Source organism: Urocitellus parryii, chromosome 6 (assembly GCF_045843805.1).
Source record: "Urocitellus parryii isolate mUroPar1 chromosome 6, mUroPar1.hap1, whole genome shotgun sequence".
NCBI classification, from domain to species: domain Eukaryota; kingdom Metazoa; phylum Chordata; class Mammalia; order Rodentia; family Sciuridae; genus Urocitellus; species Urocitellus parryii.
In genome coordinates, this window is record NC_135536.1 from 99666510 (window position 1) to 99692999 (window position 26490).

Below are 26490 nucleotides of genomic sequence, written 5' to 3' on the forward strand. Positions count from 1 at the left end.
AAAATCTAAAGCTTAACTTTGCTGGATATAATATTTTTGATTGTCATCCATTTTCTTTCAGAGCTTGGTATATGTTGTTCCATGATCTCCTGGCTTTGAGGGTCTGGGTTGAAAAATCTGCTGATACACAAATTGGTCTCCCCCTATATGTGATCTGATTTCTCTCTCTTGCAGCTTTTAAGATTCTATCCTTATTCTGTATGCTAGGCCTTTTCATTATAATGTGCCCTGGTGTACATCTGTTGTAATTTTGTACATTTGGTGTCCTGTAAGCCTCTTGTATTTGGTTTTCCAATTCATTCTTCATGCTTGGGAAATTTTCTGATATTATCACATTGAAGAGATTGTACATTCCTTTGGTTTGAAATTCTGTGCCTTCCTCTATTCCATAACTCTTGGATTTGGTCTTTTGATGCTGTCCCATAAGTCTTGGATGTTCTGTTCATGGTTTCTTACTATCTTCACTGTGTGATCAACTTTGTTTTCCAGATTGTATATTTTGTCTTCATTATCTGATGTTCTTTCTTCCAAGTGATCTATTCTGTTATTTATGCTTTCTATTGAGATTTTTATTTGCTTTATTGTATCCCTCATTTTAAGGAATTTTTCCTGTTTTTTATTTTTTTTTCAGAGTCTCTGTTTCTTGACGTTATCTTTTGCTACCTGTATTTGCTCTCTTATCTCCTTGTTGGAATGATCAATTTTTGCCTGGCAATGTATTTGCTCATTTAGTTCATTATTTATTTCACAGATCATTTTAATTATGAACCTTCTGAACTCCTTCTCTGAAATTTCATCAAGTTCGCTGTCCATGGGTTCTGTTATTATAGTGTCCTGGTTTGTTTGCGGCATTTTCCTCCCTTGTTTTTTCTATGTGTCTTCCTTTCTTGCAGTGTGGATCCCGGACCTGGGTCCCAGGCCAGTCACTGAGGGCAGATCTCGTCTGGGTCTGAGATCCCACAGTAGTTGATGGTCGAAAGGGCAGTCCATGGCAGAGGCTGGGCTCCTGTGGGTGTCTGCTGGTGGCGGGTTGGACGGGGACCTCCTCAGTTCTTTGTTTCTTTTATTTATTTATTTATTTTTTAATTTTTTTTCTTTTCTCTTTTTTTTTTTATTATTGGTCGTTCAAAACATTACATAGTTCTTAATACATCATATTACACGGTTTGATTCAAGTGGGTTATGAACTCCCACTTTTACCCCGTATACAGATTGCTGTATCACATCAGTTACCCTTCCATTGACTGACATATTGCCTTTCTAGTGTCTGATGTTTTCTGCTGTCTGTCCTATTCTCTACTATCCCCCCTCCCCTCCCCTCCCCTCCCCTTTTCTCTCTCTACCCCTTCTACTGTAAATCATTTCTTCCATTTGTATTGTCTTGTCTTACCCCTCCTTTCCTCTTATATGTCATTTTGTATAACCCTGAGGATCGCCTTCCATTTCCCTGCGATTTCCCTTCTCCCTCCCTTTCCCTCCCACCTCTCATCCCTGTTTAATGTAAATCTTCTTCTCAAGCTCTTCGTCCCTACCCTGTCCTTGTTTCCTCCCCTTATATCAAAGGAGTCATTTGGTATTTGTTTTTTAAAGATTGACTAGCTTCACTTAGCATAATCTGCTCTAATGCCATCCATTTCCCTCCAAATTCTATGATTTTGTCATTTTTTAATGCAGAGTAATACTCCATAGTGTATAAATGCCACATTTTTTTTATCCATTCATCTATTGAAGGGCATCTAGGCTGATTCCACAGTCTTGCTATCGTGAATTGAGCTGCTATGAACATCGATGTAGCAGTGTCCCTGTAGCATGCTCTTATTAGGTCTTTAGGGAATAGACCGAGAAGGGGAATAGCTGGGTCAAATGGTGGTTCCATTCCCAGCTTTCCAAGAAATCTCCATACTGCTTTCCAAATTGGCTGCACCAATTTGCAGTCCCACCAGCAATGAACAAGAGTGCCCTTTTCCCTGCATCCTCTCCAGCACTTATTGTTGTTTGACTTCCTAATGGCTGCCAATATTACTGGAGTGAGATGGTATCTTAGGGTAGTTTTGATTTGCATTTCTCTGACTGCTAGCGATGGTGAGCATTTTTTCATGTACTTATTGATTGATTGTATGTCCTCCTCTGAGAAGTGTCTGTTCAGGTCCTTGGCCCATTTATTGATTGGGTTGTTTGTTATCTTATTGTCTAATTTTTTGAGTTCTTTGTATATTCTGGTTATTAGGGCTCTATCTGAAGTGTGTGGAGTAAAGATTTGTTCCCAGGATGTAGGCTCCCTGTTTATCTCTCTTATTGTTTCTTTTGCTGAGAAAAAAACTTTTTAGCTTGAGTAAGTCCCATTTGTTGATTCTAGTTGTTAACTCTTGTGCTATGGGTGTCCTATTGAGGAATTTGGAGCCCGATCCCACAGCATGTAGATCATAACCAACTTTTTCTTCTATCAGATGCCGTGTCTCTGATTTAATATCAAGCTCCTTGATCCATTTTGAGTTAACTTTTGTGCATGGCGAGAGATAGGGATTCAGATTCATTTTGATGCAAATGGATTTCCAGTTTTCCCAGCACCATTTGTTGAAGATGCTATCCTTCCTCCATTGCATGCTTTTAGCCACTTTATCAAATATAAGATAGTTGTAGTTTTGTGGATTGGTTACTGTGTCCTCTATTCTGTACCACTGGTCCACCTGAGAATCCAGCTGCTCAGTGCCCGGCGCACGCCTTGCCAGGCACGAGCCTCTAGGAGTATTCTCCACAAGATCCCCAGTCCCGAGCCTGAGCAAGAAATCTGTCTGCTAGACGCAGGCAAATACCAGCCTGAAATCACCTATTCAGTAGCTGAATGGGCTGAGATCAGTAGAACATGGGGATGATTACATCATCTATCCGAAATGGTGGCTGCTGTCCTCCTCTGTGGTCCGACCAGTGTCTGGAACCAAATTGGCCCGCTTCTCTCCTCTGTCTCAAAGCCGGAACTCAGCACTCAGCGCTGCCAATGTACCACTGGCGGGAGCCCCCCGAATCCGTAACGCTGCTCCCCCGCTCCGGCACCTTGCCGCTCCCCAGCGCGCGCCACAGACTCCAGCAGCGGGGCGATTGCCTATTAGGCTATGTGACCCTCCATGCGAAGAAATGGAGCTCCCGCAGTCGAACTTCGCACGATGGAAATCTGTCCACTAGATTCTGGAGCACCTCAATTTCACTGGAAATTCCCAACAAGATAGCCTTCAGGCGATTCACATCGTCTTTCTCCCGCTCAGTGACTCGGCGCACTGGGGTGATGGACTCCCTTTGCCGCCATCTTCCCTCCTCAGGCCTTGACTTCTGCACCTGCCGCGGGGCCACCTGTGGAGCCGGGTAGCTGCGGCCGCGTGGTTAGGAACCGGGCTGGTGAGGCGGCTGCTCCCAGAGCTAGCGCTAGGCCTCCCAGGGGAGCCCGGATGGCGGAGGCCGACTGCCGGTTTGGGCGGGGCGGCCCAAGCTGCTCCGGGTGTCCGCCGCTTGCAAAAGCGGCTCCGGGACTTGACTTCTGCACCCGCCGCGGGGCCACCTGTGGAGCCGGGTAGCTGTGGCTGCGTGGTTAGGAACCGGGCGGGTGAGGCGGCTGCTCCCAGAGCTAGCGCTAGGCCTCCCAGGGGAGCCACTTGCCGGAGTGGCTGATGGCTGCGGGACTAGACCTCTGTGCCCGGGTGGCCGTCCCAGATCCACTTCTCTGGGACAAACTGTCACTTCCAATAAACCTACCAGATCACGGCTGCTCTCCTCTTAAGGGAATTATGCTAGAAGTTCCTCCTTAGGTAGGCTGCAGCTGTTCAGATGGGTCTTTCTTATCCCGTTAAAGTGGAGACATTGGAATCGCTGCTTCCTCGCCGGCCGCCATGTTGGATCTCCCCAGTTCTTTGTTTCTTAAGAAACAGTTTTGTTGTTGTTTGTTTTGTTTTGTTTTGGCCAGCTTATTAAGTTATTCTATGATTTTTTTAAAGTTTATGTGTGTGTGTGTGTGTGTGCATGTGTGTATACACACTTTGTTATTATTATGCCTGTGTCAGGATTTTATATCAAAACTATGCTGAGAAAAAGAAAAGTATTTTTAGAGGATTCACTCTTTTCAAACAATTTTTTTGAAGAGATATTTAAGATGACACAATTTATTTCTTAAATGTTTACTTGGATCTCAAAGCTATGCGGACCTTCTTCAATTTCTTGGTGGTAAGATATTTACACATTCTATAGACTATAAATTGTTCAAATTTTATTTTATTCTTGATAAGCTTTTATAGATTTTCTTTGTCAATAACTTTTCAGTTCTCAAATCTATTGGTATATGTTTGTTCATAATATATTTTCCCATTTATTTAATGTCAATAAGATCTCTAATGAAGTTGTACATTACTTAGCTTTGTATCACTGTGGCCATCTTATGTGACAATAACAACTGAGATGCATAAAGATTTATTTTGGTTTGTGGATTCAAATGTCTCAGTCCATGGTAAACAACTCCATTGATCTGGCCCTGAGGTAAGGCAGAATGTCAAGGTGAAAGGCATGGCAAAGAAAATTTGCTTGTGTTATGGCAGCTAGGAAGTGGACAGAAAGAGAGAAGGGGCTGGGGAGAAGATAAACCCTTCCAGGGAACACCCCCAGTGATATATTTTTAACTAGGACCCATCCTGCAGTTATTCATTCAACCATCAGTGGACTACTCTATCAGTTGGTTTCATCTTCTGAACATCATGCCCTCATGATCCAATCATTGCCTAAAAGCTCACCTCTGAACCTTGCTGCATTGGGGATTGTTGTGATTTGGATACAAGGTGTCCTTCAAAAGCTCTTATGTTAATGCAGGGATGTTTGGAGGTGAAAAGGTTGGACTATGAGAACTGTAAACTCATCCATTCATCCTAGATTGAATAGATAACTGAGTGGTAACCATAAACAGGTGGGGTGTGGTTGAAGGGAGTGATTCACTAGGGGTGTGCCCTGGAAGGGTTCATCTTCTTGTGGCCCTTCTTCTTCATGATGAACTTAGCCTCTGAAACCATGCACCAAAATAAACTTTCTCTGTTCTGTTTTCCTTGAAAGGTATTTTGTTCACAGTGACAAAAGTCTAACACAGGGGGCTGAAGTTGTGGTTAAGTGGTAGAGCACTTGGCCTGGCATGTGTGAGACGCTGGGTTTGATCCTCAGCACCATGTATAAATAAAATAAAAAATCCATTGAGAACTTAAAAATATTTTTTAAAAAGTCTGATATTAACACAGGAACTAGTATCAAGAAGTGAGGTTTTTGCTGTGACTAACATGACTATGTATTTCAAAATCCTTTGAAATTGGTTTGGAAATGTTTGGAGGTACAAGCTGGAGAAGTTGTAGAAGGTTGTAAACTGATCTTTTTTTTTTCCATTATAAAAATTTAAGTTTTAGAGGCTTGTTTTAGCAAGGTAAAAAATTAAAACAAACAAACCACCTCCCCAATCAAAATAAATAAATAAATAAAACCATGTAAATTCATTTTAAACCTCCCAAGTAGAACCTAAATTAAATAAAGCCTCTATTATTCTAGGCAAGAAACTGCTTTTCTAAATCAGAAAAGTTGATTTCTAAGCTACACTCTTACCTCACTGCCTTATAATCTTAAGAATAAAACTTCACTAATAGTGGCTCCTCTGAAGTTGGCAGGTTGTATACTGGCAGGCTAGATGCAGATTCTGAGCCAAAAGCAGACTATGGGATAAGTAACATGACCATACAATTCAGTGTCCAATCAAGACACTTTTGAAAGTGAAAGGATGCTGTTATTTACTTGAGAATTAAAAAATGCTGAGTCCCAGTTACTCAGGAAGCTCAAGTAGGAGAATTGCTTAAGTGAATGAGGTTGAGGCCAACCTGGGTAACAACTCCACACACCTGTCTCCAAAAAAACAAGAGATGTATGACCACCTTACTGGTAAGGCAGTGTGGGAAACTACATTTCCCAGTATGCCCTGCCCTGGAAATCAAAAACATTTGTCTGGCACAAAGCACCCTGGGATCCGTGGCTAGCACAATTTAAGATAAGGGATCTAGGCCTGTATTCTGACATGAAGGCATCCCCCTTCCATGTGACACTTATCCAGATACAGGACACAAGAACTGAGGTGAAATTTCAATGGATATTGGGTCTGGCATAGAGTCTATCTCCCCAACAAGTCTAGTTTCCACAGGTGTGAAGCTGGTAGAGCCATCCTTTGGTCAACTGCCCTGTTTCTCCTGGGTACTTCCTCTGTCTCCCCACAGCTGCTTGTTTTTCAGGGTATTCTAGGCCAGATATTGCTCCCACTCAACTTCAACCAATTTTTACAGCTCCATGGTGGCCTGGGTATCTTCCACAGTGGAATATCTGCTTTCCCTGATCTGTATGTCCTGGTGTAGCAGCTGCTTGGTGAGCTGCTTCAGAGACATGGTGGCATTCTCCAGGTAGCTGGCCTTTTAGTTGGGGTGGGCATTTGGGAAGTGTCCCAGGTGAGGAATTTGGTGTGAAAGTACTACAGGGCTTTGAAGTCTTTGTGGATGGCATGCCCCACCATTATCTTTCCCAAGAGTGTCTTCAAAATCTGGCTCCAAGCAATCCTGAACAGTGTAGCATTCACCATGTACTTCTAACAGATACTGCTCCGTTTGGTCTGGTAGTCCACAATGTGGCAGGGAGAAGGATGTACTTGTCATAAAGCACATCTCCATTGTGCTACATCGAGGCAAGGAACTAACACTCCCTTTGGGTCCTGTCCCTGTCATTTCAGAGTCGGTTGCCACCATCTTCCCTGGCAAATTCTGGGATGCTCCAGAACACTTGTCCTCTGAGTGAGCTCTGGTGGAATTCTATGTAGCAATTGTTCTAAGGAGTGTTCTTCTGGGAGCAAGTTGAGTGGCTCTTAATCTTTGGAAGGGCACTCTAGACCTCCCCCAGCAAATCTACTTAAGCTGCAGCAGAATTAGCCTTCTTTGAAGGGGCAGGGGTCAGTCGAGACGCTGCAGCTTTCTTGTCTAGAGACAACCCTGGTGCATTCCGGGGTGAAGCTGTCTTCTTTTTTGAAAGGGAAGGGATCTTCCAAGTGCCATCCACTCTCACATTCCCCCCCTTTTTTTTTTGCATGTTCTGAGTGCAACTTAGGCACCTTGCTAGAGGTCTGCTTCTTTTTATTGATAATGTTCCCCTGTTTCAAGAACCACCACTTCTTAACAAAAAAATTTTGATGCTTGATATTTCCTTCTAAAGCCTTTTTGGGTGGAGATTCCCCAAAATCCAGATTCAGGAGTATGGAAGACATGAGGTCAGTGGATGGTGGGAGAAAAGTAGGGAAGAGAGGCTCATGGATAGGAAGATGATGATGATGAAACACATTGTCCAACATGAAAAGGTCATCAGAAATCCTGGGGAAGAAAGTGGTAACTGTACGCATTGGCCTAGGGGGAAAATGAGATAAGACCAATCACTGGGGATTTAAGAGAGGGAAGACATCAAAACAGCTTCTCAGAGGGGAAATAAAACTTTACCATTAAATGATGGAAAGAGTACTGGTATGAGCCAGGAAGGCCCACAATTCATCACCTGCGTGATCTTAGTAATGTGATTCACCTCTTTAGGTCTCAATCTCATTTGTAAAATGAAAGGGGTAGGCTCAGTGGTAGAGGGCAGTGCTTAGCATGATGAAGGCCCTAGGTTCCATCTCCAGCATCAAAGAAAAAGAAGGACCCAAAGAGCCTGTCAAGTTTGAAGCCCAACATCCAAGAAGCTAGAAAGGTGAGCTTTGTAAACTGACTAGAAAGAGAATGTCTAATATGCTCGAAAGCGGTGAGGAGTATGGCACAGGTGACAACTGAGTCATGGACTGATGAATAGAGACACAAATCCAAGCACTCCTCTCCCTTAGATCCACTTGGTTGGCAGGTAATCTCTACATGTATGTCACTCAAGTCCTCCCAGGCAAGACCTTTGATACCACATGCCAGAGGTGCTGGGTAGCAGGGAATTAACAATCAAGACAGCCTACCTCAGCAAGCATATTTTGACCTACTCCAGGTAAGGACTGTCCCCACATGCCCACATGCATATCTCCAAGATGGGCCCCACTAGGAACAGTAAACTGATCTTAAAAGACAATTCTAGTGGGAGCCCAGAAGACCAGAATGCCAATAAGGATGAAGAAAATAAAGACTGATCACAAGGTTTCAGAGTGAAACAGGAGTTTGATCAGGAGTTGGAATAGATGCCCTTTGTGATATATTCTGACAAAGAACTTGTCTACCTCTTCTGAGGACATAGGAATTTAAAGGTGATACACTAAATTATTTGGCAGAGGAAATTTCAAGGTAGCTCAGCATTTATGTGGTGGCATGGATACTGCTATCAGCTTTTAGCCAGGTTTACTGGGATAATGAAGAGCAGAAGAAGAGAATAACGAACGATTTTAAAAACTTGCAGTTGGGTCAGAAAAATGTCTGTAAACTTGGGACAAGGCAGGTATGATTGTTAAAGAGATTATAGTCACTAAAGTTATGAAAAGTGCTTTATACAGAGACAGTAAGAAAAATGCTTTATGGTCATCTCATTCTTTGGCAAGATCACAAGCATAGCAGGCTTAAGGTTGTAAAGATAAAAATTCCACTGAGAAGACTGTGCTTAGGAAGTTGTTTCAGCATACTCAGCCATCTAGGTACTCAGAGGCTGCTACAGCCATGATCCAAGTAGGCCCAGGAATTAAGATATGCCAGTTATGTGTACTGAATGCTGGAGAAAATTGCTGGTTATGAAGAGTCAGGCTGAGAAAGATTATGGGGGCTCTAACAAGCAAGGCCAAAGGTGTGAGACTTGCCAAATACATTAGAGAGTACATCTTGCCATCATGTGTCATAAATGCCATACACTGAGTTATAAGACCTGTTTGCCAGACTGGGTTTTGGTTTGTTTTAGTTCCATCCTTTCTTTGTCTTCCCCTATTCCCCTATTTTGGAATAGGAGTGTTTGCTCTGTGCCACTATATATTGGGTATATATCCAGTATATACTGGAGATATCACAGCCAAGTATTTGCCTTGAATCTTAGAGAAGACTTTAGACTTGGACTTTTGTGCAGTGCTGGACCTGTTAAGACTATGGAAATTCTTGAAGATGATCTAAATGCACTTTACATTGTGAGATGGACTTAGCATTTGGAGGTCGGGGGTAGAGTGTTATGGACTGGATATGAAGTAGCCCCTGTGTTAATGCAAGAATGTTTGGAGGTCAAATTTTTGGAGTCTGAAAAATATAACCTAATCATTCCATTGTAGTTTAAATGAACTAACCGGGTGGTAACTGAAGGCAGGTGGGACATGGCTGCAAGGGGTGGGTCACTGGGGATGTGCACTGGAAGTGTTTATCTTTCTCGTGACCCCTTTCTGTTGCTTTTTCTGTTTCCTGGCCATCAGGAATATACCTGATCTTGGAGACCCAGATGATACCTTCTCTAGGTTCCAAGAGACAATTCCATGTGGTCCCTGGCCTTTTTGGCTTAGCAGCTGTGGTATGAAGTCCATGGTCTGTGGAGGAGACCCACTCCTGGGTCCTGTGGGTTAAGCACAGGTGGTCCTAGGGTTCATGGTTTTGGTGTCTATAATCCTGGATCTGTGGAACATGGATGGAGAGGTCACTACAGGGCAAGCTCTGGTGGTGATGAGGCTGGTAGCATTGGAATCTATGGTACAGAACTCAGAGGACATGGATGGTACCTTCCTATGATGCCAAATAATTAACTTGGGTGATGCCAAGACTTTTTGCATCAGCAGCTGGAGTCCTGAGGCAGTGGTTTAGGAATGAGACCTTCTCCACATCCTGCTGGATGAATGCAGATGGTGCCAGAGATTGGTAGCCACATTCCTGGAGTTATGTAAAGTACTTAGGTCTTTTACCATCTCCCAATGGACAGGTAGAGGTGAAGCCAGGACTTTGTACTATTATAGACTGAGGGATATGGGCTTTGACAGGGAGGGACTTTCCCTAATTCTCATGAGACAAAGCTTGTGGCTCTAGCAGGCACTGCTCCTAAAGCTGCAGGGTACTGAGAAGAGCTCTCTTCTCTCCACTGAAGTGTGCACCAGCTGAAGACTTCGACCCCTAAGGCATGATGGTATCTAGCAGTTGTTGTTGTAGTAACTTATGTTGGAGGGCAGGAGGTCAATCAAAGTAAGTTCCTTCTTTGGAGCAATTCAGTTCCTCTTAGACCAAATAGCGCCCCCAAATCTGGATTTAATGCCTACTAATACTGTAGAACCTCCTGCAATTAGGAATACTAGTCTGCTGCTCTGATAGGTTCCTAACACTTTTCTGTTATCTTTATCTGGCAGTGTTGGAGTCCCTTCCCAGACAGGGAACTGGCATCTAAATAACAATTTTCTTTGTTCTTTTCAAAGTCATTATGCTTTTTAGTTTTCAGTGTTCTACGTTGTTGTTTTTAAATCCTTATCATGAGGATTAAAATTTTGAAACTCCATTTCATGCTTAAGGAACTTGATGAATTATAGGAAAAATAGAATTAAGTGACAGTGACTGATGCTATTTGTAAACTATGAAAGGATTTATTAATATATTTGTTCACTAAAATAATACCACACCGGCATCTTATTAAATAAAGAGAAAGTTAATTATAGTTTCTTCATCTTTAATTAGAAGTAAGGGATAATATGCCATTTCTGGTTTAAAGAAACTATTTTAGGACTTTACTCCCACAAGTTTCAATGATATAAATTATTTAGGTTTGGTTGAATTTATGTGGGTTTTGTCTCCTGAATCTGGCATTCATTTCAAAAGCAATGGAGTAGATTTTTTGACTTTTACTTTCAAGTTCCTACAGTGATTCCAGAAACAGAAAATATAATGGCATATATGAAATAAACAAGGCATTGGAAATTCCTAAGTATATCTAAGTAGGCATATCTCTGCCTTGATAGGTTATTACTCTTAGCTATGGACTGAACTATTTCCAGCTCAAATACATATGTTGAAGCCCTAGCCTCATTTTTAAAAATCTAAAATAATTAATTTCACTATCAGAAATGTGAATAAATAATGTAAATTAAAGATGAAATTATACTCCCAATCATTATAATAACAACTCTTTTAACATTTTAATGCATATCCTCTTTTTTCTCCTATGCATAGGATTTATTGTTTTTGTTTTTAACTAGCTATCGTATTATTAGATATAAAGTTAACATTAGGCTATTGGCATTTTTCCCCCTGTTATTGCATGATATTTTTTGTTTTTCTTGTTCTTTTTCTTTCCTTGTTTCATTTTTAATCATTTAATAATAATCATTTTAATGCATATACCAAATGTTTGTCCATATAATTTGACACTATAGGTTTGACTTACTCAGCATTCAAACTCAACCTTGTTCTCCCTCTCCTGATACTATAGAGAATGCAAAATCCAAATATGCAGGGTCCCAGCTTTCCTTGAAGTGAGGAGTGTTCATTCAGCTGGCCTGGGCTTGTAAGTACCACCACTTTCCCTTCCTATTCCTTCAATGGAGACATAATGTTGAAATAAGAGCAGGAGTTTGAAACAATAATGAAGAAAATCATTGAGATCTGAAGGTTTTCAGATCCTCTTGCTATTACAGAAATAAACTCCCATTTAGGTCACTTTGGTTGGGTTTTATTTTGTCCTGAAAATATTAATTTCTATAATAATTATTACTTATTTTGATATTTTGTAGAAATTTTATTGTAGAAAACTCCTAATATTTACTGCAATAGAGACTAATATAAACTAATTCCTGTGAACCCATTACCAGTCCACTGATAATATACACTCAGGGTTTACCTTATTTAAGTATTCCCCCTCACATTTTGCTGCACAAAGTATTATACAAATAATTACAGTGATTCCAAATTTAAATCTGATGTAAAATTGTTTTATGAATAAAGCTTTTGCTGCAATTAGAATTATTCCTTATATATGAAATCATTGGGTCAATATGTAATGTTCTTTTTGTTTTGGAAAGTGGGTGGTAAAAGACTCAGCCATGGTCTGATATGGCTTAAATCTTATATAAGATCATTAACTATCCATATAATGACAAAACACAAACATAATTTCTATAGCATATTTCAGAATGCTTTTATAAACATAATTAAAATATATTACAGCATAAGTAAGCTGTAAATCCAACTGATAATGCATGTAATCCCTTGTAGATGAGTTTTGTATACTCCAGCTGCCTGAGAGATTATAGTGTGTACTGATAGCTTAAGAATGAATAGTGCTTTTTGTGTTTCTTATGAATTACATATGGGAAGGATTGACCCATCTCTGAATTCATTATGTTATTAATATTTTCACCAGTGGTATAATGTCAGTATCAAATCATTCAAGTCTGATATATCAGTTCTCTTTGATGAATATTAAAATCATGAATTAAGGCTAACATTAATACATTTCTTAATGTCTTTAACAAAAATAGAGCTCCTAAAAATGCAAAAATTTAAGCATTTCTGAATCAGTAGGTGAGATTGAGACACTTCAGTCCAGAATTTTTCTTTAACTTTCTCATTTCTCTGAGTTTCTTCAGAACTCTGAAAGTATTTTATTTGACTTTTCTTAAGAATGCTCCTCAAGTAAACTAAAATTATAATTAGTAGATAAAAGGAGTACATGGCCTTGAACATGCTGGTGTGAAATATGACACAAAGTGACCATTATCAATTTGACTTCAGTTGCCAACATAATATACTTTTGTGAAGCCCCTAGAACAAAACTTCTCAGTCATCTCTGTTACTATATTTAAAATTTTATAAATATGTTTTTGGGTTGAAAAGCATGTAACTAGGGTAGACACACCACCCCAGCTTGAGGAGGAGCCCAGCCTCCCACTTGCACGGAAGGCAGACCACTCGACCTGGAGAAGGGGCCCAGTGCCTGCCAGCACAGTAGACAGACCACCCCAGCTGGAGGAGGAGCCCAGCCTCCTGCCTCCTGCCTGCACAGTAGGCAGATCACGTGACCCGGAGAAGGGACTCAGTAGCCCGCCTGAGCCGTAGACAGACCTCCCAGTTGGAGGAGCCCAGCCTCTCACCTGTGCGGTAGACAGACCACCCCAACTGGAGGAGAGGCCCTGCCACCCACCCGTGCAGTCACCTGACCGAGCTCTTGACAAACATAAGGTTTCCCTAACATCCCTACCTCATCAAACACCTTATGAGAAAAACTGATGGAACTCATCTTGGAAAATCCCACCAACCCTTAAAACCCACCAACCGGTTGGCATGGCTACCAGCGAGGTTCTGCAGCGGATCAGGCACCTGGTTTACATCTCAGAGAATAAGAGTAGAGTGGCCACGGGTGGAAGTGCAAGTCCTCTCACACTGAATTTCACCACCAACCTGAACCCAAAGACTCAAGCTAGGAATAGACAATGCCACCAACTGGAAGAAATGAAAACAGAGTTCTGAGAGACATTTTTTTTTCTTTCTTTTTTTCTCTTCTATCTCTCTTTTCATCCATTCATCCAGTCTCCTCTACCCTTCCCCCTCTGGTCCTCGAAACCTCAACATATGTGAAACCAAAAATTATGCATGAAAAAAGTCTTTAACAACTGCATCACCAAAATAATATACTACAGAGGAATTGCATATGCCCCACCTCCCTCCCCCCTTTTTATTTCTTTTCTTTTTTCTCTTATTTTCTTTTTCCCGCTCTCTTTTTTCTCTTCCTTTCCTTGTTATTTGTTTTCCTCCCTCTTACTCCTTCTATCCCACTTGAAACCCCCTAAATTTTACTATTCATAAGTAGGGTAATCTTATAAATACAGATAGGAATTTGAATCTATACATTCTTCCATAAATTACCCATCTATTGGTTAGAGCTTTCCAAAGTTACTAAGTTACATTAACCCCATACCCTCACTCCTTTCCCCCTAAACATAACATCCTACACCTGAAGTTCAGTTTTATTCAAGCTACCAGAAACAGTAAGCCTTTCATGAAACTAATGACTATATTTGTAAATAATAATCAAAACCAACATTTGTAGACATAGAGTCTAGCTATAAATGTAGTAATAAGAAAAACGTGTGCTTAGATGATGTACTATTGATATTGAGAACTGTTAACATTGCCTTTCTCCACAAAAGGGAGACTTTGCAACTATACAAGAGCAATATAAATATATAGGGGGAAAATTCAATAACACAACAGTTTCACAAAGCAGAAAGAAACATGAGCAGTATGAAAAGACAAGGAAAGAAAGGACCACAAGCAATGCAGGTCAACTCAAATTTAGAAGAGGTAATATCTGCAGCAGATGGAATGTAAGATAAAGAATTCAGGATATACATGCTTCAGATGATCTGGAGTCTCAAGGAAGACATTAGACAGCAAAATCAGACAATGAAAGATCACTTTGACAATGTATTACATAAACAAATCCAAGAAGCAAAAGATCAACTATACAGGGAGATAGAGGTTATAAAAAACAAACAAACAGAAATCCTAGAAATGCAGGAAGCAATAAACCAAATTAAAAACTCAAATGAGAGTACTACCAGCAGAGTAGAACACTTAGAAGATAGAGAATCAGACAATGAAGACATAGTATTTCAACTTGAAAAGAACATAGACAGCTCAGTGATACTGTTAAGAAACCATGAGCAGAACATCCAAGAAATATGGAATAACATAAAGAGACCAAACTTAAGGGTTATTGGGATACAGGAAGGTATAGAGGTCCAAACCAAAAGAATGAGCAATCTGTTCAACAAAATAATACGAGAAAACTTCCCTGACTTGAAGAATAAAACAGAATCCCAAATCCTAGAAACCTACAGGACGCTGAATGTCCAAAATCATAAGAGATTTACACATAGACACATTATAATGAAGATGCCCAACATACAGAATAAGGAAAGAATTTTAAGAGCTACAATAGAAAAGAAGCAGATTACATTTAGGGGTAAACCAATCAGGATATCAGCTGATCTTTCAACAGAGACCCTGAAAGCTAGAAGATCCTGGAACAACATATTTCAAATGCTGAAAGAAAATGGGTTCCAACCAAGAATCATGTATCCAGCGAAATTAATCTTCAGGATGGAAAATGAAATTAAAACCTTCCATGATAAACAAAAGTTAAAAGAATTTGCAGCTATAAAACCAGCTCTTCAAAACATCCTTGGCAAAACACTACAGGAAGAGGAAATGGAATATAACAATGAAAACCAACAGTGGGAGGTAGTACAGTAAAGGGAAAAAATAATCAAAGAGGAAAAACAAATCATGTTAAGTAACATAAATAAACAAATATGGCTGGAAGTACAAACCATATCTCAATAATAAATCTAAATATTAATGGCTTAAACTCACCAATCAAGAGACACAGGCTAGTAGAATGGATCAAAAAAAAAAAAAAAAAGACCCAACAATATGCTGCCTACAGGAGATGCATTTGATAGGAAAAGACATACACAGACTGAAGGTGAAAGGTTGGGAAAAATCATATCACTCATATGGACCTTGGAGACAAGCAGGAGTGTCCATACTCGTATCAAATAAAATAGACTTCAAGCCAAAGTTAACCAAAAGGGATAAAAAAGGTCACTACATACTGCTCAAGGGAACCATACACCAACAAGACATAACAATCATAATATATATGCCCCGAACAATGGTGCAGCTATGTTCATCAAACAAACTCTTCTCAAGTTCAAGAGTCAAATAGACCACAATACAATAATTATGAGAGATTTCAACACACCTCTCTCACCACTGGGCAGCTCTTCCAAACAAAAGTTGAATAAAGAAACTCTAGAACTCAATAATACAATTAATAACCTAGATTTAAATGACATATATAGAATATACCACCAAACATAAAGCAGTTACACTTTTTTCTCAGCAGCACATGGATCTTTCTCAAAAAATAGACCATACATTATGTCACAGGGTAACTCTTAGAAAATATAAAGGAGTAGATAATACCATGCATCCTATCTGATCATAATGGAATGAAACTGGAAATCAATGACAAAAGAAGGAAGGAAAAATCCTGCATCACTTGGAGAATGAACAACATGTTACAGAATGATCAATGGGTTACAGAAGACATCAAGGAAGAAATTAAAAAATTCTTAGAGATAATTGAAAACACAGACACAACATATTGGAATCTATGGGACACAATGAAAGCAGTTCTAAGAGGAAAACTCATTGCTTGGAGTTAATTCCTTAAAAAAAGAAAAAAACAACAAATAATGATCTCACACTTCATCTCAAAACCCTAGAAAAAGAAGAGCAAAACAACAGCAAAAGAAGTAGAAGGCAAGAAATAATTAAAATCAGAGCTGAAATCAATGAAATTGAAACAAAAGAAACAATTGAAAAAATTGACAAAACTAAAAGTTGGTTCATTGAAAAAATAAATAAGATTGACAGACCCTTAGCCATGCTAAGGAAGAGAAGAAGAGAGAGAACTCAGATTACTAGCATACGGGATGAAAAAGGCAATATCACAACAGACACTTCAGAAATACAGAAAATAATTAGAAATTCTTTTGAATCCTTATACTCCAATAAAATAGAAGATAGTGAAGGCATCAATAAATTTCTTAAGTCATATGATCTACCCAGATTGAGTCAGGAGGATATACACAACCTAAACAAACCAATATCAATTGAGGAAATAGAAGAAGCCATCAAAAGACTACCAACTAAGAAAAGCCCAGGGCCAGATGGGTATACAGCAGAGTTTTACAAAACCTTTAAAGAAGAACTAATACCAATACTTTTCAAGCTATTTCAGGAAATAGGAAAAGAGGTAGAACTTCCAAATTCATTCTACGAGGCCAACATCACCCTGATTCCGAAACCAGACAAAGACACTTCAAAGAATGGAAACTACAGACCAATATCTTTAATGAACATAGATGCAAAAATTCTCAATAAAATTCTAGCAAATCGGATACAGAAACATATCAAAAAGATCATGCATCATGATCAAGTAGGATTCATCCCTTGGATGCAAGGCTGGTTCAATATACGGAAATCAATAAATGTTATTCACCACACCAATAGACTTAAAGATAAGAACCATATGATCATCTCAATACATGCAGAAAAAGCATTCAACAAAGTACAGCATCCCTTTATGTTCAAAACTCTAGAAAAACTAGGGATAACAGGAACATACTTCAATATTGTAAAAGCTATCTATGCTAAGCCTCAGGCTAGCATCATTCTGAATGGAGAAAAATTGAAGGCATTCCCTCTAAAATCTGGAAAAAGACAGGGAGGCCCTCTCTCACCACTTCTGTTCAACATAGTTCTCGAAACACTGGCCAGAGCAATTAGATAGACGAAAGAAATTAAAAGCATAAAAATAGGAAAAGAAGAACTTAAATTATCTCTATTTGCAGAAGACATGATTCTATACCTAGCAAACCCAAAAGGGTCTACAAAGAAACTACTAGAGCTAATAAATGAATTCAGCAAAATGGCAGGATATAAAATCAACATGCATAAATCAAAGGCATTCCTGTATATCAGCAACAAATCTTCTGAAATGGAAATGAGGACAACCACCCCATTCACAATATCCTCAAAAAAAAAAAAAATAAAGTACTTGGGAATCAACCTAACAAAAGAGGTGAAAGACTTATACAATGAAAACTACAGAACCCTAAAGAGAGAAATAGAAGAAGATCTTAGAAGATGGAAAAATATATCCTGTTCATGGATAGGCAGAACTAACATCATCAAAATGGCAATATTACCAAAGGTTTAATGCAATGCTAATCAAAATCCCAACTACATTTCTTGTAGAAATAGATAAAGCAATCATGAAATTCATATGGAAAAATAAAAGACCCAGAAAAGCAAAAACAATTCTAAGCAGGAAGGGTGAATCAGGCAGTATAGTGATACCAGACTTCAAACTATACTACAGAGCAATAGTAACAAAAACAGCATGGTACTGGTACCAAAACAGCCGGTGGACCAATGTTACAGAATAGAGGACACAGGGACCAATCCACAAAATTACAACTATCTTATATTTGATAAAGGTGCTAAAAGCATGCAATGGAGGAAGGATAGCATCTTCAACAAATGGTGCTGGGAAAACTGGAAATCCATATGCAACAAAATGAAACTGAATCCCTTTCTCTCACCATGCACAAAAGTTAACTCAAAATGGATCAAGGAGCTTGATATCAAATCAGAGACTCTGTGTCTGATAGAAGAAAAAGTTGGCTCCCATCTACATATTGTAGGGTCTGGCTCCAAATTCCTTAATAGGACACCCATAGCACAAGAGTTAATAACAAGAATCAACAAATGGGACTTACTCAAACTAAAAAGTTTTTTCTCAGCAAGAGAAATAATAAGGGAGGTAAATAGGCAGCCTACATCCTGGGAACAAGTTTTTACTCCTCACACTTCAGATAGAGCCCTAATATCCAGAGTATATAAAGAACTCAAAAAAATTAAACAATAAGAAAACAAATAACCCAATCAACAAATGGGCCAAAGACCTGAACAGTCATTTCTCAGAGGAGGACATACAATCAATCAACAAGTACATGAAAAAATGCTCACCATCTCTAGCAGTCAGAGAAATGCAAATCAAAACCACCCTAAGATACCATCTCACTCCAGTAAGATTGGCAGCCATTATGAAATCAAACAACAAGTGCTGGGGAGGATGTGGGGAAAAGGGTACTCTTGTACATTCCTGGTGGGACTGAAAATTGGTGCTGCCAATTTGGAAAGCAGTATGCAGATTCCTGGGAAAGCTGGGAATGGAACCGCCATTTGACCTTGCTATTCCCCTTCTTGGACTATTCCCTAAAGACCTAAAAAGAGCATACTACAGGGATACTGCTACATGATGTTCATAGCAGCACAATTCACAATATCTAGACTGTGGAACCAACCCAGATGCCCTTCAATAGATGAATGGATTTAAAAATGTGGCATTTATAAACAATGGAGTATTACTATGCACTAAAAAATGACAAAATCATGGCATTTGCAGGGAAATGGATGGCATTAGAGCAGATTATGCTAAGTGAAGCTAGCCAATCCCTAAAAACAAATGCCAAATGTCTTCTTTGATATAAGGAGAACAACGAAGAACAGAGCAGGGAGGAAGAGCATGAGAAGAAGATTAACATTAAACAGGGATGAGAGGTGGGAGGGAAAGGGAGAGAGAAGGGAAATTGCATGGATATGGAAGGAGACCCTCACTGTTATACAAAATTACATATAAGAGGAAGTGAGGGGAAAGGGAAAAAAAAACAAGGGGGAGAAATGAATTACAGTAGATGGGGTAGAGAGAGAAGATGGGAGGAGAGGAGAGGGGAGGGGGGATAGTAGAGGATAGGAAAGGCAGTAGAACACATCAGACACTAGTATGGCAATATGTAAAACAGTGAATGTGTAATTGATGTGATTCTGCAATCTGTATACAGGGTAAAAATGGGAGTTCATAACCCACTTGAATCAAATGTATGAAATATGATATGTCAAGAGCTTTGTATTGTTTTGAACAACCAATAATAAAAATTTAAAAAAAGAAAAATAATAAAAAAGCATGTAACTATCATTGTTTCATCTGATGTTTTATTTTTAATTTACTTGTGACAAATATGAAAATACACTCTTTTATCTCGTATGTGCCAAACACAAAACAGTGACAGTAAGGCTAGATCTAATGATGGTTTATGCTGTAATCTTTCATTATGATGTTAGCACTTTGAGTGCTTCTCTGCACTTCTGGTTCAGTTTAGTTTATTCAAGAATCACCAGTAGAAGCATCAAAGGTACTGATGACATCTGATGGCATCATGAAACCACCTACCAGTCCTACATTACATACCTTCTAACTTCTTGTCAAATGAGAAAAATAAACTCGTATAGGTTTACTGTATAAGATGTTGGGGTATTCTGTTACACGTAATTACTTAAAAATTAAAAATGTTCAGCCTCCTCAACTTTCAGAGATGGAAACTGCATTCTATTTTCCTCCTTTTAATAACACCTCATCCAACTTTATTTTCTTTCTGGTGCCCATCATCAGATGAAATTGAATATTTGTTCATTTGATAACTCTCTGTATTCCACAGAATGTGAACTCCATGAGGTTAAGGACTTGGTCTTTCTTGTCCATTACTATATCCCTAGAATGTAGACTGACTCACATTGAAAAGATAATTGATGTTCATTGACTGACTGACTAGTCATTGATCACTAAGTGCTTCTGAGGACTAGAACAAGGGAATGGTACAGTAGGGATTGAGATCTGGTCTCCTGATTGCCCACTCAGTAGTGTTTAATTACACTACTTGATGCTTTTGGGGAATTTTTAAATTCCTTAGAGAGCAATGGTAAATTTATACAGACATTTAAATAGCAACCTATTATGATTCAAGTGAATCTGCTCACAAGGTTGTCATGCTTTTATGGTATCACCTACTCAGGCTTGTCCCTTACACAATACCATTTTTTGCCATTTTCCCTGAATTGTCATGATCAGAAGCTCTCCATTAAATGGCTTTATACTTGGATTCCTTCCTTGGAATTTTACACGGCACATCAGCATACTAAAGGTTCTGATATGCCTAAAATAAAAAATTCATTTGACTTTATGTTGTTACACTTTCCAAATTTGTTTTTTTCCCTCAGAATTCCCATCCAGCCTTCATTTTTCTCTCTAATCCCTATTAAAAATTCAAGAGGTTATTATTATTTTTATATTAATATATTTATTTGTTCTAATTTGTTATAGGTGATAGCAGAATGCATTTTGATTCATAGTATACAAATGGAGCACAATTTTTCATATCTCTGGATGTACAGAAAGTAGAGTCACACTATTCATGTCTTCATACATGTACCTAGGGTAATGATGTCCATCTCATTCCACCATTTTTTCTACCTCTGTGCCCTCTCCTTTCTCCTCCTTCCCCTTTGCCCTATTCAAAGTTCCTGCATTCTTCCCATGCCCCCCCCATCTCCATTATGGATCAGTATCCACTTATCAGAGAACACATCCAGCCTTTGGATTTTGGGGATTGGCTTACTTAATTTAGCATGATATTCTCCAACTCCATCCATTTACCTGCAAATGCCATGATTTTATTCTCTTTTAATGCTGAGTAATATTCCATTGTGTATATATACCACAGTTTCTTTATGAATTCATCTATTGAAGGGCATCTAGGTTGGTTCTACAATTTAGCTATTGTGAGTTGTGCTGCTATAAATATGGGATTAATATACTTTGAAAAAATATCTCAGGTCTTCATCACCATAGTTCTCAGTATCTTAAGTCCTTCTATTTCTATTTATTTTTTATTACACCATTATAATTAGTAGTTAGGTATAATAAAATCCTGACTGAGCATTGAGTCTAATGATAAAACAAATGTTCTCTTGCTGAGTTAACTCTTCCAGCTGTGAGACTTATGCTGGTCAGTTCAATATAAGAGTTTCAATACCATTCCCTCCTGCTGGAGTATACTGTCCTGCAAATGTAGCCAATTCTCCTTTAAAACTAAGATAATGATCACATTGTCCTCACCATCTCAACATCATCATCACCTCTTCCTTCTCCCCAGCCCTCCTCCTTCTTCTAGTGCTAAAGTTAGGACTAGACACTTATTTTCCAACTAGTCATGCTTATGTTTTAAATATGGTGTTAATAAAATTATTTTAAATGAAGGATGCTATTGTGAAATTACTGAGTACAGTTTTTTGGCACTGGGGATTGAACCCAGGGGTGTATAACCACTGAGCCACTTCCCTAACCTTTTTTATCTTTTACTTTCAGACAGGTTCTTGCTAATTTACTGAGGTTGGTCTTGAACTTGGGGTCCTCTTGCCCCAACTTCTGGAGTTACTGGGATTATAGGCATGAAGGGTTTTTTCTTATTTTTAACCTAAGAAATTTTGAAAGTATATTTAAATTCTCCTCCATAAACACACACACACACATTCTCTCTCTCTCTCTCTCTCTCTCTCTCTCTCTCTCTCTCTCTCTCTCTCTCTCTCTGTCTTAGCAACATTCACACACATTATTTTTGCTCTAATAGCCATATATAAATATGATAATATATATATACATGTATATATAATCAAAATTTCCCTAACCCTTAGCCTAAAGAGGGAATTCACCTTGGCCTCTTCTGATTCCCTACTAAACACAGGGAAAGAGTCAAGAGCCATCTCTTCCCTGAGGGAGAACACTATTGATTGCTACATTTTAAAGCTAATAGAGGTTTTTTCCAACTTTGCTAGTGTACAATTGAAGAATAAAAATGTATATATTTATGGTTATAACATGATAATTTGATATATGTATACATTGTCAAAGGATTGCCACAATGAAGCTAATTAGCACATCTATTACTTTATATAGTTACCTTCTAATGGTGAAAACAGTATTCTCATAAGCAAATTTCCAATAAACAAAATGGTATTGTTAACTTTAGTTGCCTTGTTTTACTTTATATAACTTATTTATCTTATAACTGAAGGTTTGTATTGTTTTATCAACATCTCCCCATCCCCATACCATCACCCCTGGTAACTGCTTGTTCAACTCTCTGCTTCTAAGAGTTTAGCTTTTTAAAGATTCTTTAAATAAGTAAGACTGTGCATTTATCTTTCTGTGTCTTATCTATTTCACTTAAAAAATGTCTTCCGGGTTTATCCATATTGTTTCAAATGGCAAAATTTCCTTTTTTTATTTTGATAAAATTAAAATCATATTCCTCTGTGGGTGTGTGTGTGTATGTATGTGTGTGTGTTATGCACGTGCACATTTGTGTGTACCACATTGTCTTTATACATTTATCCACTGATAGACACTGTAGTTTTCATTTTTTTGCCTAATATGAATAATGCTACTATGAAGCCTATCTCACCTTTTATCACTCTTTCTTAAAACTTTCCAGTGGCTTCACAGGTCCATTAGAAGAAAATCCAATTCCTTGCCCTGGCCTGCAAGACTTTATACCACTCTGACCACATTTCCTTTCTAATAATGGTGCTGAAAGCTTGTTTTTCTTTCTTTCTTTCTTTTTTGATTCCTTAAATATAGCATGCTCTTTCTTCCTAGGGCTTTTGTGCTTATCCTCTCAGGCTGATGTGTTTTCATATAGCAGTCTTGATTTCATCACCAAAGACTCAGATCAGTGTCATTTCTCCCACAGGTCCTCTCTGATCACGTCAATTCCAGTGGGACTCTGCACTCTGTCCTGTGCATGGAGATGGCCGTGCTCCAGCACTGCTGTCCTTGATTATGTGCACCTTCACCATCTGCCTGCACCTTAGTGCCTAATACACAGCCTTTCATAACAGGTGCTCTGTGTGAATCTGTTTATTGTCTGAATAAATATAAACTGTTACAACATACTTCATTGTCCTCTTTGTCTCTGATATTTTCCTTCAAACCAATTCTTCTTCCAAATTAGACTTCTTCAAACATCAGTTTCTTGCATTCAAGAACATACAGCAATTTCCTAAGACAGTCAAGTTCCAGGTTCCTCTTTCTAAACATTTAGATACTAATTTTCTTAACTTATTCTTCTTATATGAATTTTTAGGTATTATTTCCTAATGAACCTTTCGCTAGAAGACTAATTTCCTTCTTCTTGATAAAAATCCCTTTCTAGATTCTTACTTTGTTATCATCCTTTCCACTAGGAAGTCTTACCAAATTTCACAGGGTTTACGTCCCGCCTCCTCCTCCACCCTCTAGAAGCTTTTCCTTTTCTGCTGTATGTATCTTATGCTTGATATTGTTTTCAGGTTGATATAATCTATTCCTATCCTACTTCCTCTGAGTGTAGGTAATCCCCTGAAAATAAAGACTAAATCCTAATATTAAAATGCCCTCCTTATTTTCCAGCACAATGCTTCCATAGATAGTATATCTATTTAATTCATAATTAATGATGAGCTAGAAATTATAACTTATGGATTCAATAAAGAATTATAATTTTAATATTATAATAAAATAAGCATTTATGCTATTAACAGCAATGTATCCTCATATTTAGTTCAGTAATGCAGGCACAAGCTCTTAGTTTATCTATTGAAATTATATAAGTTAGTGAAGAGAGCTTGGTGTGTAAATATCAGATATTTATAAGTATTCTAAATCTCCACAGATAAACATGCTCTTTACTTTTCTTAAAATATATGACCTTTCAGGTTACTTTTAATTTTTTTAGTGTTATTAGAAATGGGAACAAAAAATTATTTGCTGTAAACAATATTAAGAAAGCAAAGGTGATGACATTTACCAACTGACATTTGGTATTATTGATGGCAATGAATATTTAGTCTCATTGTAAAAAAGCAGGAGAACACAGGGAGATTATGGGTAACTACAGTTATCCAATTCATCTAAGAAAGGCAGCCACAGCACATGTCCAGGGGATCATTACTGTACAAGATCAGAAGACCAGTGTTCATTGAGCTGCTTCTTTTTCCTTTTTTTCCTAGCATAGGTTAGAAATGTATATTTTCTATGCTAAGTGACAATTTTTAAATTGTTCAACTTATCTGGTCCCAAATCAGCCTTGATTTTGAACTTTCACAATGCAGACTGAGTATACATTCTATGTTATTAATTAATTAAGCTGAAGGAATATGCACTTCATTCTCTCCTTTTTATCGCCACTTTCCTGTTGGGAGCCGGGGACCGCACCCTGAAAATGGCGCTGGTTTCCTGCTTCTGCTTAATTAGCGGTTGGAGCTGTTAGAAGTAAACAACTCCTTGTAAGGCTGTGGGCTGGGCTCTGGCCTGCTTCCGCTGCGCTGCACCTATTAGACTCCTCCACGTAGTGCTGGTTCATTGGCAAGGCTGGGTACTTAAGCTAGGGCAGACTGACCACTCGCGCACGCGCTTTCTTCTCTTGTTCCTGTTTTCTCATCATGATTCAAAGGTCCTGAGTAAACTGCTGAAAGAAGAATCCTGTGTTGTGTTTCCCTTGCCGGCGAGGGGTCGTGACACTTTCCCTAAGTGCTTAGCAAATATTTCTTTTTTTACCTCTTTCCAACATTAGTCTTGATAAATTACCAATGATTGTTTGAAAGGATTCATATGTTTTCCGATGACAAAAGTAATGTATACTTCTAGAAAATTTGAAAACAGCTAAAAAGTGTTTATAAGAAAACTTGTATACATTGCTGTAACTTTCTTTTTTATATTTAGTAAATAATATGTTTACTTAGCATAATAAAAATACTTTCTTTCTTTTTTTTTATCAGAAGAATTTTTCCATGAAATTAAGAAATCTTTGAAGGCATCATTAGAATATTTGCATAAATTTGTATTACTATTAGCCACTTATTTAGACACTTTTCTATTATTGGACAATTAGCTTGTTTCCAATTTTTTTCTCATAATGAAGAATATCATAATGAATATTTTAATGCATAAACTTCTGTCTGTAATTTAAATGATTTCTTTAGAAATAGAGTCAATGGGTTTAAAAAAATATGAATGCTTTTGAGGACACATTTATTTCCAAAGACTTTTTGCCAATTTAAAATTTTTGCCCACAATTTGAAAGTGCATACATAATATTTGGGAAAAAAATTAAAGCTAATTGATTGTCTTCCTCTTTTGCTAAGTCTTTGTCTTTATCTCTGTCTCAGCAGTTGACCTTTACTCCTACATAAAAGTGGAAATTCAGGATTTTCATTTTATTCACAGCCACCTGCATCCATCCTCATTCCTTTGCACTGACCTCAGTGACTGCTACTACCACCTGCACTTAAGCTTTCATTTCTTTCCCCATCATCCAAGATTATGCTTTCCCAGTCATTCCATTTGTCTTCAATATTTTAAATATCTCCCAATCCTCTGGTACTTTCCTAATAGCTTATAACAATGTTCTTATATTTTCTGCTCAAAATGCTTTCTTTCTTCTATTTTTACCTTCTATTCACACCCTTTGCTCTTCTTTCTTTTATGGCCATTTTTTTGTTGTTGTTGTTGTTGAATGAGCAGTCTTAATTCACTACTTTTACTTTTCTACTTTCAACATATTCCTGGGCACCAATGTATTATTTCTCTGGAAAAATTTTTTTCTTAGTGGTATATTACTTGTAAATCAATTGGGATCTTTTTAAGACTCATCTCACTTGTCACTTACAATCCTTTAATGCCCTCTACCCCTAATCACACTTAACTGTACTTTTCAAGAGACTGGAGTCATTTAGAATGAAGGAGGTTGCAGCCAACTTTCTACCTCAATTGCCAGTTGTGAGTAAAAATTGACCATAGCAGAAGAGAAAGAAGACTGATTGGTCAAAAAAATGCACCAAAGACTGGGGGCTTGCTTGTAATCCCAGTGGCTCTGGAGGGTGAGGCAGAAAGATCCCATGTTCAAAGCCAGACTCGTCAACTTAGCAAGGCTCTAAGCAACTCAGTGAGACCATGTCTTTAAATAAAATATATTTTTAA

General features: G+C 38.3%; 1 pseudogene; it reads right to left on the reverse strand.

Annotated features, from left to right (window-relative positions):
• Window positions 1–6296: 6296 nt before the first annotated feature.
• LOC113183480 (interferon-stimulated 20 kDa exonuclease-like 2 pseudogene) lies at window positions 6297–7306 on the reverse strand (annotated as a pseudogene).
• Between the last annotated feature and the right edge of the window lie 19184 nt (window positions 7307–26490).